Raw genomic sequence first — 16,118 nt, 5'->3', positions numbered from 1 at the left:
TGTAGGGAAGATTAAATTTTTAGGAGTATTGCCAAGACATCTATTAAATGTTTTAGAATACTCTTAATCAAAAGTCATTTTATATATTTCAGTTATTTTAGATAGCCACAAAAAAAGAGGCCACATTAGCTATAAATCTAACCATATAATCTTCTGAGTTCATTGCTGCTTACTAACTTAGGTAAATTCACACTTTATAAGATGTTATTTTTTTGTTTTGTTTTGTTTTTTCGGTACACGGGCCTTTCACTGTTGTGGCCTCTCCCGTTCCAGAGCATAGGCGCCGGACGCGCAGGCTCAGTGGCCATGGCTCACGGGCCTAGCCGCTCCGTGGCACGTGGGATCTTCCTGGAACGGGGCACGAACCGGTGTCCCCTGCGGCAGGCGGACTCTCAACCACTGCGCCACCAGGGAAGCCCCTTTATTGATGTTTTAATGCAATCTTTATATTATCAACAAATGTTGATTTCAAGACCAGTCTTCAAATTACTTCTCTTTCCCCCAGTCTTCACTTTAAATAATCACAGAAATAAAATTCAGGACATATATTTAAATCTATTGTATCTTGAACATAGTGCTTCTTTCATGTAACCATAGAAAAAGGGTTTGTCATACGCGAAATCAGATAAACTATTTTGACCAGCAAAAGGCATATTCTTAAAAAACCTATCCTGAAACCATTTTTTTCTAGTCTTTTGTTTATATTACTTTATAAAGAAGGCAGGAGTGGTTTGGCTAAAGTTCTCAAGCAAGTGTTTAGTGAGATATTGCAGTTATAATAGCTAAGTGTTTTGCAGTGTTATTTTTTGTTTGTTCTTAAGGAATATAATCTTATTTATGTCCATGTGTTTTATTCAAATCCCACTCTTTGGAACACCTGTAGTATAATCACCTGTGGTGATGTTTAAAATGCAGTTTTATGAATCACTCCTCACCTGCTAAACCAAAATTTCTATTGTGAGGTCCTAAGAATCTTAACAATTTCCTCTAAATTACACTGAAAATGAAGTTTGAGAGTCAGGAACACCTACAGGATATTCTAATTAGAGAGCATTGTAATGATAGTTGATAGCATGCTTCTCATTCTTTTTTCTTTAAGTTACCACTTATATAGAACAACACAATTTGTAGATGTTTATGTACATATTCAGATGTATTTTCTATATGAAGCTTTGCCACTCCCCCTGTTTCCATTGGTCAACTTTGTTTTCTCATTATCAACTTTATTTTCTCATTGTATTAGTCAGGGCCCAATGTGAAACAGATGGCACAAACAAATTTGAATAACTAAGACTTTATTCACAAAAAATAATTTCAAAAGTTTGGGAGGTATATGGGGGAACCATAATGAATAGTGCTCAGATTTGAGGTTAGTATCAATACAACTATCATCACCTCTAGCTCCAAATAGTAGAGATGAGGAAGAGACTTAGAATTCCAAAAGAAAGGAGAATTCTGTAGAACAGGTCATTATGGGAGAAACAGCACCCTTCTGTGAAGGGATACAGCAAGCACAGGGTAGACTCACAGTGTGGGAAACAGGGAACTGCATACCTTGACCTCTCTCTCCTCAAACTTTCCAGTCCTCCTTTATGATTTCTCATTGGTTAAACCCAACAGGAAGGCAAGGGACATATGAACTAACTCTTAGATGTGATTCTGGAGTGGCTCTGGAAGGATGCAAAATATGTCTAGCATACTTAGTCTCAAAATATACATATATCATTGCTTTATACTGCTGAGTTGTTTTGTGATGATAATATACCTGAAATAGTGTATTATGTGAAGTGATTTGTAGCTAATACAGTGCTGCTGTAATTTGCATGTATTTGTGTTTAAGCACATTTATGTCAATACATTTTGTGTATATGTGACCATATATGAAAAAAACAAGACTAAAAAGAGAAAAAAAATTTCCTCTCACTGTTGACACTACTTTTTCATTGTAGTATTCCTGGTTTGCCGTGCTTTATTCTCATAATCTCTGGTTTAACTTTTCTTACTGCATTTACCTCCTTTGGTGAATTGCAAACTTCATACCCCTTCTAATTATTTTTTCTTCTCCACAATCATGTATATTCAAAATATATGGTGTAAATATTACACATTGTTTTTGTTTCTGATTTACACAAATACACATGCATAAACATGGAGTAAATATGTATCCATGTTGCTGCTTTGGCATTCTAATTTATTTCTAATGTAAATATTACCTAATAAACAAATTGGTAATAATTTCCAATGACATTTAATATTTGCTGAATATTTTACAGCTTAATATAAACACATTTCAATTTTGTTTGCTTTTTAAGTAAATTGAAAGACTGCACAATTAATTTTTCACAGAGGTTTTATTTCAACAATTATTCCTTTCTTTTATCAGTACTGTTTGTTCACAGGATGCTTAACATAATTTACCTAATCCAAATTCACCTCCCTATTTTATTTAAAATGGTATGATTCTTGTTCCCCCATCAGTTGAAGGAGGAACCTAGGGAATGTTGGCTTTAACACTAGCAAGCATAATCAATTTTTCAATTTCTCCAGAGAACCAGTATTTTCCTTAGATCTTTGCTACTTGCTCCTGGCTTACGAATAGATCATCACTGCCACTTTTCTGACAACTAATTCACCTAGCTGTAAGATGTAGCTTTACCAAGGAAACAACAATGTCATTTTAAAGTTTAGGCATGTTGTAAATTCAGCTATTTTGTACTCTTACCAGTCCCCAAAGTCTAAGTGCTTAAGTTGTTAGAGAAACAAAAGAAAGAGTAAGGAAGAAATCTGAAATATCCCTCCCAGGAGATGTATAAACATAGCACAGAAGTACAACTATCTCTGGTGTAGGTATATTCATGCTTGGAAATATAGCTTCTTATTTTCACTCTCTTTAAGAAAGTAGTTTTTTTGGTCAATTGTTTAGAATATTTTTTAAAGTAATGATAATTTAAGAGAGAGGTATTTATAAAGAACTAGTATTTAAATCATAAATATTGAAAACCTTATGAAGTTATAGCATATTTGCTTGATCAGTCTTGGGATAGTAGTGGTAAATTCAAATGTCTTTTTAGAACTTAGAGATCACTCAGAGGTAAGCACATCATAACCATTTAATTTCTATTCTGTTTACTTTTTAGGTATTGATTATTTTGTATGTGAATTAACCTTGAGCTATGTTCAGATTTCTCATAAGAAAAGTTATAAAATAGTTTTGAAACTCAGTATTATCAGGTAGTATTCAAAATGCACTGTGAGATCCATTTTCAAACTTCTCTTTCCACTCTCAAAACAACAGTAAATAGTGGAGAGGCTATGCATGTGTGAGCTTAGAGGGTATATGGGATATCTCTGTATCTTCCTTTCAATTTTGCTGTGAACTTAAAACTGTTCTAAAAAAACAAAGTCATGTACACACTGCTATATTTATTTATTTATTGTATGGAAAATGGGAAGTGTAAAATTTTATTGAAATTTTCTGATAATCTCAACTAACTCTTCTAGTCTTTGTTTAATAACAATTATTACAGCAATAATAATAGCTAGCTCTTACATATTATAATACATACGATGGGGTGGGCATTATTCTAGGTGCTTTATGTGTATTAACCATTTATTTTTATTTATTTTAATTGGAGTAAAATTGCTTTACAATGTTGTGTTTGTTTCTGCTGTACAGTGAATTGAATCAGCTATATGTATACCTATATCCCCTCCCTCTTGGACCTCCCTCCCACCCCTCATCCCATCCATCTAGGTAGTCACAGAGCAACGAGCTGAACTCCCTGTGCTATATAGCAGGTTCCCACTAGCTATCTATTTTAACATGGTAGTGTATTTATGTCAAACCTAATCTCCCAAATTGTCCCACCCTCCCCTTCCCACTGTGTCCACATGTCTGTTCTCTACATCTACATCTCTATTCCTGCCTTACAAGTAGGTTCATCTGTACCATCTTTCTAGATTCCACATATATGTGTTAATATACAATATTTGTTTTACTCTTTCTGGCTCACTTCACTCTGTATGACAGACTCTAGGTCCATCCACATCTCTACAAATGACCCAATTTTGTTCTTTTTTATGGCTAATATTCCATTGTATATATGTACCACATCTTCTTTATCCATTCATCTATCATTGGACATTTAGGTTGTTTCCATGTCCTGGCTATTGTAAATAGTGCTACAATGAACACTGGGGTACATGTGTCCTTTTGAATTATGGTGTTCTCAGGGTATATGCCCAGTAGTGGGATTGCTAGGTCATATAGTAGTTCTATTTTTAGTTTTTTAAGGAACCTCCATAATGTTCTCCATAGTGGCTGTATCAATTTACATTCCCACAAACAGTGCAAAAGGGTTCCCTGTTCTCTACACCCTCTCAGCATTTATTGTAACTAGATTTTTTTGATGATGGCCATTCTGACCAGTGTTTTGATTTGCATTTGCAAACTTCATGACTGAAGTTTTGATTTGCATTTCTCTAATAATTAGTGATGTTGCACATCTTTTCATGTGCCTCTTGGCCATCTGTATGTCTTCCTTGGTGAGATGTCTATTTAGGTCTTCTGCCCATTCTTTAATTGTGTTGCTTGTTTTTTTGATATTGAGCTCCATGAGCTGTTTGTTCACATTACTATATTTAAAAAGGATAACCAACAAGGACCTACTGTATAACACAGGGAACTCTGCTCAATGTTATGTGGCAGCCTGGATGGGAGGGGAGTCTGGAGGAGAATGGATACATGTATATGTATTGCTGAGTCACTTTGCTATGCACCTGAAACTATCAGAACATTGTTAGTTGGCTATACTCCAATATAAAATAAAAAGTTAAAAAAAATTAAAAAAAATAAAGTCTTTAAAATAAAAAAGCAACAGTTATTGTTTTAATTAAAATATATAGTTAAAATAAAATTACAGGTTTTATTTTTTTTTCTTTTCTCATTGGGCTAGATAGGAACTGGAACAGATAGCTACAACCCAGGCACCTTGGATGCACTGTGCTCTGGGTATAAAACTGGGCTAAAGGATGGGAGTCTGACTCTTGAATTAATAATAATTAAGACTGACAAAGTACTGAAAACACAGTACTATGCAATAAATTGTTTTCCCAGTTAAAATGACAACAAATTTGCTTTGGAAACTTACAAAGTAAGAGGGAACAATAAACATATTTGGCCAGTACTCCAGATAGTAAAATATTCCATGAATTCATGGTAATTATGATTATTGAATTCTGGAAAAGAGATAATATTAAATATAAATTAAATGGATAAAATTCTAAAAATAGGCATACATGCAAGACTTCACTTTATGATAGATAGTGAGTAAAAGAGGGCTTATACAGTGCAGTTTATGCTGTTGAGACAAGTTGGGCAACTTATTACCACCATTCCCCAAATATATATACAGAGAGAAATTTATCTGTCTATCTATCTATCTATATCTCCTAATATAGTCTTTATACCCAAAATTAGTTCTATATGAATCAAGTATTTGAGCAAAAAATAAGTCATAAAACTTCACAAAGCATGAATAAATGTTTTCAGAATGAAAAATCATGTCCAGCTAGACATAAAGTTACAGAAGGCATAAAGAAACTTTTTGATAAATTTGACTACATAAATATTTAACATTTTGAACGTGAATAAAAAAATACAAGTCAAAAAGCAAACTGCCACATTGAGTAAAAATATTTTCAATATATATGACAGAGAGGGATTTGATTTCTTTAATATTACATGTAAAGTGTTTAAACCAAGCAGTAAAAATAGATTGCATAGTACAAAATGGACATGAATTGAAAATGCAATTTCTATAAAAAAGAATAGTCAATCATACATGACTATATGAAAAGTTGTAAACCATATGTAAGGTGTAATTTTTATAAAAACATGTAGCCATTAATACCCAGCATAAGAAATAGAAGAGAAATACATTTTAAGCATTCTATTTGCTTTTGCTTTATTTTGTTTCATATTTCTTCCTACCTTTTTTTGTATTGAGTTTAAAATAATCTACAAGTAAGTTACTAGAACTAATAAGAGTTTTGCAAGATAAGGATATACATTCACTATATAAAAATAAAATTATATATATATATATATATATATAAGTGTATATACTTATATACACACACTATTAATGAACTTCTGGAAAATAAAATAAAAAATACTGCCATGTAGTACAAGGTATTGATATGATGTACAATAATTAGTATAATACATTGTAAGATATACTTTATATGATAATATTATTAGTAGTATAATTATTATTAAAGGTATATTATAAGTCTAACACTGCAGCATCAAAACCAATATATCCTCATAATTCTAACTAAATATGTACATAATTTCTAGGCTGAAATTACATATATATATATAATTTATATATATATATATAATTTTTAAAAAAACCTGTATAAATGGAAATATTCTTACTACTTAATAATAGCAAGAAAAACAAGAGTTAAAATGGGCAATATGTTTGAGCCAGCAGTCTAATAAAAAAAAGGTACATATGATAAGCAAATGAAAAGATCTGTCAATAGGGAATTCAAATAATCACCACAATACAACACCATTATGCATCTATTAGAATGGCTAAAATTAAAATAGTAGACATACCATGTACTAGAATCCTTTACATTTTTGGTACTTCTTTCCACACTATGTTTTGTCTATCCAGACATTTTATTTAGCAAGATGCTTAAGTTATGTTTGAAATTTCACCTAAAATTTGCAGCACTGATATAGTTCAAATTTAGAGTGGTTTGTCACAATTGAAAATTATAAAATACCAACATCTAAAATACAATATCTATCAATAAAAGACTCCTACTCTTTATTCATCTCCTTCTATTTCATGTATTCATCAATTTATTTAATAAATATCTGTGGAACCCACCATATTCCAGACAATGTTCCAGTGCTAAGAATATATCAGTGAATATAACGGTCAAAGTGACTTAGATCATACTGAGTTTCCTGTTTAGTTAGGTGAGAGAGATAATAAAGAAAAAAAAGATTATAGTATATGTTGTCATATAGTGATAAGTGCTGGGGGAAAAGTAAACCATGAACAGGTCAGAGAGAGTGGAAGAACCTTGTAATCTTGAATAGGGGTTTAGAAAAAGCCTCACTGAGAAGATGGACTACGAAGGATAGCCAGAAGAAGAGGTGCTGATCAGTGCAGATATCTAAAGTTCCAGATAGGAGTCTCTGCTGCTGAAAAATCTCAATGACAAAGATGGCTGACATAAAATAAAATTCGTGATTGTTTAAATACAGAAATAGAATGTTACATTTTAACAACATTAATGCAATTCATTATGTTCATGTGGTGTGTTCTTATTTCAGATTGGGGTTACTCTCTCTTCAACTACCACCTCATCCTCCTACCAGTTTAGACTGTTAATTATTTTAGTAGATTTGCCTACTTTCATATTAACGTGGTAATTATGATAATCATTATCAATATGCATTTATTCTGAGGGCAATTGGAGCAAAATCCCATGTGGGATGTTTAAATTTTCTCATTTGTGAGTTCAAGGAGATGGTAAAAATGGCCAACTATGCCATTAAACTGCTATAACCTAAGGCAAGCTGTTCTGAGAAAATCACTGAGTGGGAGTTAACCACCAAAATAAAGGTGAAGACCTCTTGGTCATATTTCATTGGATACACATGAATACATCTTCTTCAGAATAAAGACTAACTTCTGTAACTGCTGAAGGGGTTGAACAGCAATGATATTCCATTTTTAATCTCAGAAGCAATAAATTTATGAGTGTGTAACCTCATTATGTTTCCTGTGTAATGCATTGTAAAATACTATATATTGTTTAGAAATTGGCTCTGTTGTAAATTTCTAAGCATTTAATTTACAAATCTTATATATTAGAATTTACTATGAACATTTTTTTACAATATTCCTCAGAATTATTGTTTCCTATCTTCAGTTATATTAATTATATTCTTAAAATTAATATGTCAATATTTCAAATAGTGTATTCTTGAATTTTTAGTTTCTACACATTTTAATGTTTTATAAAAGGAAAATGAAACTGAACAATCAACTTAGATAAATTAACCTAAATAAAATTTGTTATGTATGAACCTTTCAATCCTGAGTTAAGTATTTACAAGTACTAGGATAATAGACATAGCTACCCTATGTATCAGACCCTGACCATGGTTGAATGTAATTTATTGAATGCTTTCTCTTCATTTCTAGGGCTTCTGTTTGGGTTATTATAATCATTGTTGCTGTTGTTATTATTAGTAGTATTGGTAGTAGTTTCATATTGGTTCCTCTTAGGCTTCTATTAGAAAGCAGGAAATTCCAGCTAGGCTACTCTAGCTTTTTTAGGCACTGGAAAATACTAGCATGGAATGAAAACTGAAAATGTCAACAATATTTAAAGTGAATTTAAAAGATATTTGTTTCAATATTTCACGTAATTTTCTTCATTTTGATAAGGTCCAAAGTCCTTTTGTTTAACTCTCAATGCATAAGTATAATAAAAGAGAGGCTGAAAATTCAATTTTTTTTCTTTCTTTCTTTTAAAGAGAATACAATTCTAAAGCAACACAAAAGCTGAATAGGAGTAAGAATAAGTAATCACATAAAAAAGAACATACTTTTTCTTGGGATTACAAGAGGAGTAGAGAGGCAGTATAGAATCAATAATCTTAACTTATTCCAAAATGAATGTAGAGAAGAAAGAGAGAAAGAGGAACAAGAAAATAAATAACTATGGTCTGACTTTAGAGAGGAAGTTATTTTTAAGTGTGTTTATTCTTTGAATATGTAATATGCTCACCTATACACAATTCAAAAATTACAAGAGTATATAATGAAAAATCTCCCTTCCTAACACCCAGCCACTCAGTTTCCCTACCTGGTGGCCAGGCAAGGTTTTCAGCTTTTAGAAAAACCCTACACCTGTACAAAGATAAACACGTATAATTTTCATATACAAAAGGTAGTGTGTTCCACATATTATAGTTTGTTTCTCAATTTATATAACTCATCCCATATCAATACAGAAAGAACTTGTGATTTTAAATTTTAAATTATTTCATCATATGAGTAAATTATAACAACTAATTTTCTATTGGTGGATTTTGGTTGTTTTAGTTTTTTGCTATTATAAGTAAAGCTGTAATGAATGACCTTCGAAAAGCAAGTTCATATACATGCAAGTATATCTGTAGGTTGAATTCTCATGAGTAGATATAATGGGTCAATGTATGAATGAGAATGCATTTATAATTTGGGGGATACATTATTAAAGTTCCCTCCAGTTGGAATTTTGCCAATTTACTATTGCACTAGCAATATATGAAAATGACTATTTCCTCAGCATTCAACTACACAAGATTTTTACAAATTATTAAAATTCTATTCCTATTTGAAAGGTGAAACTTTATATCTCAATATGTTGTAATTTGCTTTTCTCTTATTACTAGTGAAAGCATCGTCTTTCCATAAGCATAAGAAAAACATATTTGTTTCTGTGAAGTTTTTATAGCCTACTTTGTATATATTATTAGATTTTTTGCTTTTTGTTTAAAAGAAACTTGTATATGTTAAGGAAATCACTCTACTATTCGTCCTATGAGATGGAACTTTTTTCCCAGTTATTTCAATCACTTTGCCAGACAAAACTGCTTTAATGTTTGGTTGGTCAAAATTATTCATGTTTAATTTTATTATTATAGCAACTTATAGTATGTTTAGAAAAGCTGTCTCCAATATTATTAATGAGGACAAAAATATCTCATGAGTTATTTTAGCACATCTAGAGTCTTTTTATACATCTGTATCTTTGAAATGTGGAATTCTTTTGGTGTAAGGTTTGAGGGATGAATCCAGCTTATTTTTTAGGTAGCTCTAAAGTTATTTCTGAACAATTTACTTATAACCTTTCCTTTGTCATTTTATTTAAAATGCTATCTCTAATGTATAATAAATCTCATATTTACTTAGGTGTATTTTCTGACTTTCTATTCTTTTCCATAGATCTCTCAGTCTATTTTTGTGAAGTACTACAATATACTTTTTAGATATATTTTAATATCTTGAAAAGGTAGGCTCGTACCACCTTATTATTAATTTTTTGAAAAAAAAATTAGCAAAGATGGAACTTTTATTTATTCAAATGGATTTTTAAAATCAGCTTACTTGAAAAAGTCATGGTATTAAATGTATAGTTTAACATAAATAGAATTGATATATTTATGAGATTTTCTTCCTACTCAAATACCTGGAATCCTTTCTATTATTTTCCACATTTGAAGTGGGGGATCAGTGATGAGACATTTTTATATTGTAATATTTTGCTTAGTTTGTATTATACTTATTCCTAAGTACTGTTATTATAAATGAGTGTTTCCCATTGTCTTTTAATATTTTATTTATTTTCTTGTGATATCTTTGTCTAGCTTTTTTTAAAAAAAATAAATTTATTTATTTATTTATCTATTTATTTTTGGCTACTTTGGGTCTTTGTTGCTGTGTGTGGGCTTTCTCTAGTTGCCGTGAACAGGGGCTACTCTTCGTTGCAGTGCATGGGCTTCTCATTCCAGTGGGTTCTCTTGTTGTGGAGCATGGGCTCTAGGTATGCGGGATTCAGTAGTTGTGGTACGCGGGATCTAGAGCGCAGGCTCAGTAGTTGTGGTGCATGGGCTTAGTTGCTCCACGGCATGTGGGATCTTCCCGGACCAGATATCGAACCCGTGTCCCCTGCATTGGCAGGCGGATTCTTAACCACACCACCAAGGAAGTCCCCCATTATGTCTTTTTAAGTGGTTGATTTCTGTAGATATAATGAAACTTTCAAAATATTTATTTCCATTAACCTGTTTTATGTAATTTATTTTAGTTGATTTTCTTGGAATTCCAAAGTATACGACTTTCAAAGAGCATAATAAATGCGAAAATTTCTTAGGAAAAGCTGGAAAAGAGATATACTCATCCAGGCACAAGTTCAAGTGTGTGCAAGAACCAAACATCACATGCAGAATGGTACATCTGAGATATAGCAAGGATACATTAACATACCCAATTGACTTTTGTAATTTATAAGGCAGTCTTGAAAATTTTTCTAACAATTTAGAATAGATTTGTTGGACATATTATTCTTGTTGATAATGTCTTTATTTTAGAATGTATATATTTAATATATAAGCCTGTATTATATAGAATTTGTATTTTATTAATGATTACACTTTAAAACTACTGTCAAATGGATTTTAATTTTAAGATTAAACTATACCAAGCAGGAAAATATGGTATTTATAAATTTATATTTAGCTACAGTCAGATGGAGATTACTATATAAACATACTGTATTTTGAATTGTTGAGTTATTTAAATAGAAGCAAGCAAAGTGAATATTTTTAAAAAATCATTTCAAATTGATTGGCGATACTGAGTAAAGTGAGTTTACGATATTTGCAGACTTCTTCATTCTTTTTTTTTTCTTGGTCAACCCAGCAGCTGACAATCTTCCAATATTCCTAATAGAAGCTGAAAATTTCAGACACTTACTTTTCTTGCCTCTCTTGTGTCTGGAGTATGGTCCCTGATCTTATTTTAGCAGAAGCTTTGAGGGGACAGCACTAAGGGGAAGAATCTACCTGGCATATATGGCAAAAGAGGATACAGGCATGCCTCATTTCATTGTGCTTTGCTTTATTGAGCTTTGCAGATATTGCCTTGTTTAAAATTGAACGTTTTTGGTAACCTTGTCCTGAGCATGTCTGTCAGTGCCATTTTTCCAAGAGCATTTGCTCACTTAGTGTTTCTGTGTCATATTTTAATAATTCTAACTATATTTCAAACGTATTCATTATTATTATGTTTTTTATGGTGCTCAATGATCTTTGATGTTACTATTCCAATTGTTTTGAGGTACCACAACAATTGATAAATGTTGTGTGTGCTCTGAATGCTCCATCAACCAGTGTTCTCCCATATCTCTCTCTTTCCTCAGGCCTCCCTAATTTCCTGAGACACAGCAATACTGAAATTAGGCCAATTGATAACCCTACAGTGACTTCTAAGTGTTCAAGCGAAAGAAGAGTTGCATGTCTCTCACTTTAAATCAAAAGCTAGAAATGATTAAGCTTAGTGAGGAAGGCATGCCAAAAGCTGAGAAAGGCCTATAGCCAGGCCTGTTGTGCCAAATAGTTTGCCAAGTTGTGAATGCGAAGGAAAAGTTATTGAAGGAAATAAAAGTGCTGCTCCAGTGAACACACAAATCTTAGGAAAGCCAAACAGCATTATTGCTGATATGGAGGACAGAAGATCAAACCAGCCACATTCCCTTAAGCCAAAGCCTAATGCAGAGCAAGGCCCTAACTCTCTCCAATTCTAGGAAAGCTGAGAAAGGTGAAGAAGCTGCAGAGAAAAGTTTGAAGTTAGCAGATGTTTGTTCATAAGGTTTAAGGAAAGAAGCCTTCTCCATAACACAAAAGTACAAGGTAAAGCAGCAAGTGCTGATGCTGACGTAGAATCTGCAGCAAGTTATCTAGAAGATCTAGCTAAGATAATCAGTGAAGGTGGCTGCACTAAACAACAGATTTTCCATGTATATGAAACAGCTTTCTATTGAAAGAGGATGCCATGTAGGACTTTCATAGCTAGAGAGGATAAGTCAACACTTGGCCTCAAAGTTACAAAGGATAGGCTGATTCTCTTGTTAGGGGCTAATGCAGCTTGTGACTTGAAGTTGAACCCAATGTTCGTTCACCATTCCACAAATCCAAGGGTCCTTAAGAATTGTGCTAAAAAAAAAAAAGAATTGTGCTAAATCTTGTACTTGTGCACTGTAAATGAACTACAACACCTGGATGACAGCACATGTGTTTACAGCAGGGTTTACTGAATATTTTGAGCCCACTATTTAGATCTATTGTTCAGAAAAAAAGATTCTTTCAAAATATGCTCATTGACAATGTACCTGGTCAACCAAGAGCTCTGATGAAGACGTATAAGGAGATGAATGTTTTCGTGCCTGCTAACACAGCATCCCTCCTGAAAGCCATGGATCAAGGAGTCATTTCAACTTCCAAGTCTTATTAATTAAGAAATACATTTTGTAAGGTTAGAGCTGACATAGTGATTCCTCTGATGAATCTGGGGAAAGTAAACAGAAGACTTTCTGGAATGAATTCACCATTCTAGATGCCATTAAGAACATCCATGATTCACAGGAAGATATCAAAATAACAACATTAATAGGAGTTTGGAAGAAATTGATTTTGAATCTCAGATAACTCTGAGGGCTTCAGGGCTTCAGTGCAGAATGTCATTGCAGATGTAGTGGAAATAGCAAGAGAACTTATAATTAGAAGTGGAGCCTGAATATGTGACTGAATTGTTTCAATCTGATAATAAAACTTTAACAGATGGGGAGTTGCTTCCTATGGATGAGCCAAGAAAATAGCTTCTTGAGATGGATTATATCCCTGGTGAAGATGCTGCAAAGACTGCTGAAATGACAACAAAGGATTTAGAATATTACAAAAACTTGTTGATAAAGCAGTGACAGGGTTTGAAAGAATTGACTCCAGTTTTAAACGAAGTTCTACTGTGGGTAAAATACTATCAAACAGCATTGCATGCTGCAAAAAATCATTCATGAAAGGAAGTCAGGAGATACAGAAAACTGCACTTTTGTCTTATTTTACAAAATTGCCGCGACTCCAGTCTTCAGCAGTCACCACCCTGATCAGTCAGCAGCCATCACCATCGAGGCAGGACCCTCCACTGGCAAACGGATTACAACTCACTTGAGGCTCAACTGATAGTTAGCATTTTTCTAGCAATCAAATACATTTTAATTAAGGTATGTACATTTTTAAGACATAATACTGTTGCACACTAAACAGACTACAGTATAGCGTAACTGTAACTTATATATGCACTGGGAAACCAAAAAAAATTGTGTGACTCACTTTACTGTGATATTCCCTTTATTGTGGTGGTGTGGAACCAAACCCAAAATATCTCCGAGGTATGCCTATATATCTTCACTCAGTTTCTAGAGGCAGGAGTGATGTCAACGCTAATATTACCTAGTATAATCATTAGGTAATTCTTATTGCAGGGTCCAACTATGCGGGAGGGGAGTATTGTGCAACCTCAATGTCTTGGGCTACTGACTGTGACAGTGGTATGTATATCAGATTAGTTCTGCAACATAATCTACAGTTAGTATTCCTGGCTGTTTCATCTTTGAACTTAAATCTTTGGCTCTCTCACTGATTCTGTGATCTTCAAAGCATCCTTTAATAAATTACCTAACTTCATAAATTAGCCAGATTCTGTTCTAATTGCTTTTGTTAAGAAGTGTTAAATGACTAAACTACAAATCAGAATTCTTTCGCCTTGGCACTACTGATATATGTTGGGCTAGATAATTCTTTACTGGGAGCCAGGGGCTAGCTGTCCTACTCATTGTGGGATATTTATCAGCCTTTATCCACCAGTGCCAGAACCATATTTCCATTTGCAATAACAACTAAAAATGTCTCTAGACATTACCACTTGCTTCATGGGAGACAGAATTGCCCTCAGCTCAACTGAGAACAACTGCTACAAATATATTGATAGTTGTCAGGAAGGAAAATTGGATGAAACGATATATACTGTGATATTTTCTCATTAAATAGGTGTTTATTTCAGTAAATAAATATGAGAAGATATTCCTTCAGAATCACATAATTATAAGGATAAAGGTACTTGAAAGTTATTATAAAACTTAATATAAAATATGTATTTTATTAAAAGAAAGGGAGATACACATTTTATCTCTTAGAGTAAAACTAAATAAGGAATTCTCCAGTGAACAGTTCAGAGAGAAAATTAACATTCTTTAGAGTACCTAGTATTATCATTAGAGATAGAACAGTAACAATGGTAATATTGTTGAGAAGATGAAATCAATATTTTGTGCTCTCTGTTTCTCAATTATGTGCTTTTTTGCACAAAATAATTTCCAGTTTATTACCAATTACTAAATATATTACATAATTCTTGTGGCTATATAACATTTCATTGATTAATCCTCTATTAGTGACTTAACCATGTCATATATTTGGATGTTTGTGTCATTTCCAATTTTTTCACAATTATAATAACATTACACGGATAACTTCATTCATAGTACTTTTTTGTAATTTTTGTATTTGATTTTATTTCTTCATGATAGAATATCCAAAGTAAATTTGTCAGATTAAAAAAATGTAGAATATTTTAAAGCTGTTAATATAATATGTGTTCAAATACATTAATAATAGTATCCCAGTTTTAGTATACCAAAAATATGTAGGAACTTCTCTTTTACTGTGAACTTAATTGGATTGATTTCTATTTACAACAATTGAATCTTTATGGAAAAGTTTTTTTTAAATTTAATATCAGAATAAAATAGTACAATCAAATTATGGGGTTCAGCAGATATTTTAAAAGATTATGAGATTATTACCTGTGGGACCTCAGGCCTTCATTCTCTCTATCTGTCCACTTATCAATATATATTATATGGATAAGTTCTATATATGGATATATTATGTGTAATATATGGATATATTACATATATATGTAATATATGTGTAATATACACACACACACACACATGCAGTAATTTGAATGGTTACTTGGTTTGCTCTTAAAGTGAAGTACTGCACCTTAGGTGTAAAAGCCAAAGAAACAAAAAACCAAAAACACCTGATTTTAGTAAGAGAGCTGCTGAATAATTCACCATTTTTTTTTTTCTGTGTACAGTAAGGATGTGAAACCATGGCATTTCATTTCAGAGAAAATGCTTGGCAAAAGGCTGATGAATTACTTTATGGAAAGGCATGAATATGGTTAATTTACTGTCACATGGAGCTTTGGTCCTCCATCTTACACTTAAAAATTATTTTTATCTGTCCACTTAGATATTAGTAGACCTCAGTGAAGGTCACAGAAAGAAAATTTACATAAGACTGATGAATGGAAAGTAAACTGAATGCAAAATAGAAGGATATATCTTTCTAGTAACTTAAATGTTCATATTCCTTATTGAGGATAGCAATCCACTCTCTTAAATTAGGATTT

This window comes from Lipotes vexillifer, unplaced genomic scaffold (assembly GCF_000442215.2).
Source record: "Lipotes vexillifer unplaced genomic scaffold, Lipotes_vexillifer_v1.1 scaffold190, whole genome shotgun sequence".
NCBI classification, from domain to species: Eukaryota; Metazoa; Chordata; class Mammalia; order Artiodactyla; family Lipotidae; genus Lipotes; species Lipotes vexillifer.
Note: the sequence above shows the minus strand (reverse complement) of the source record.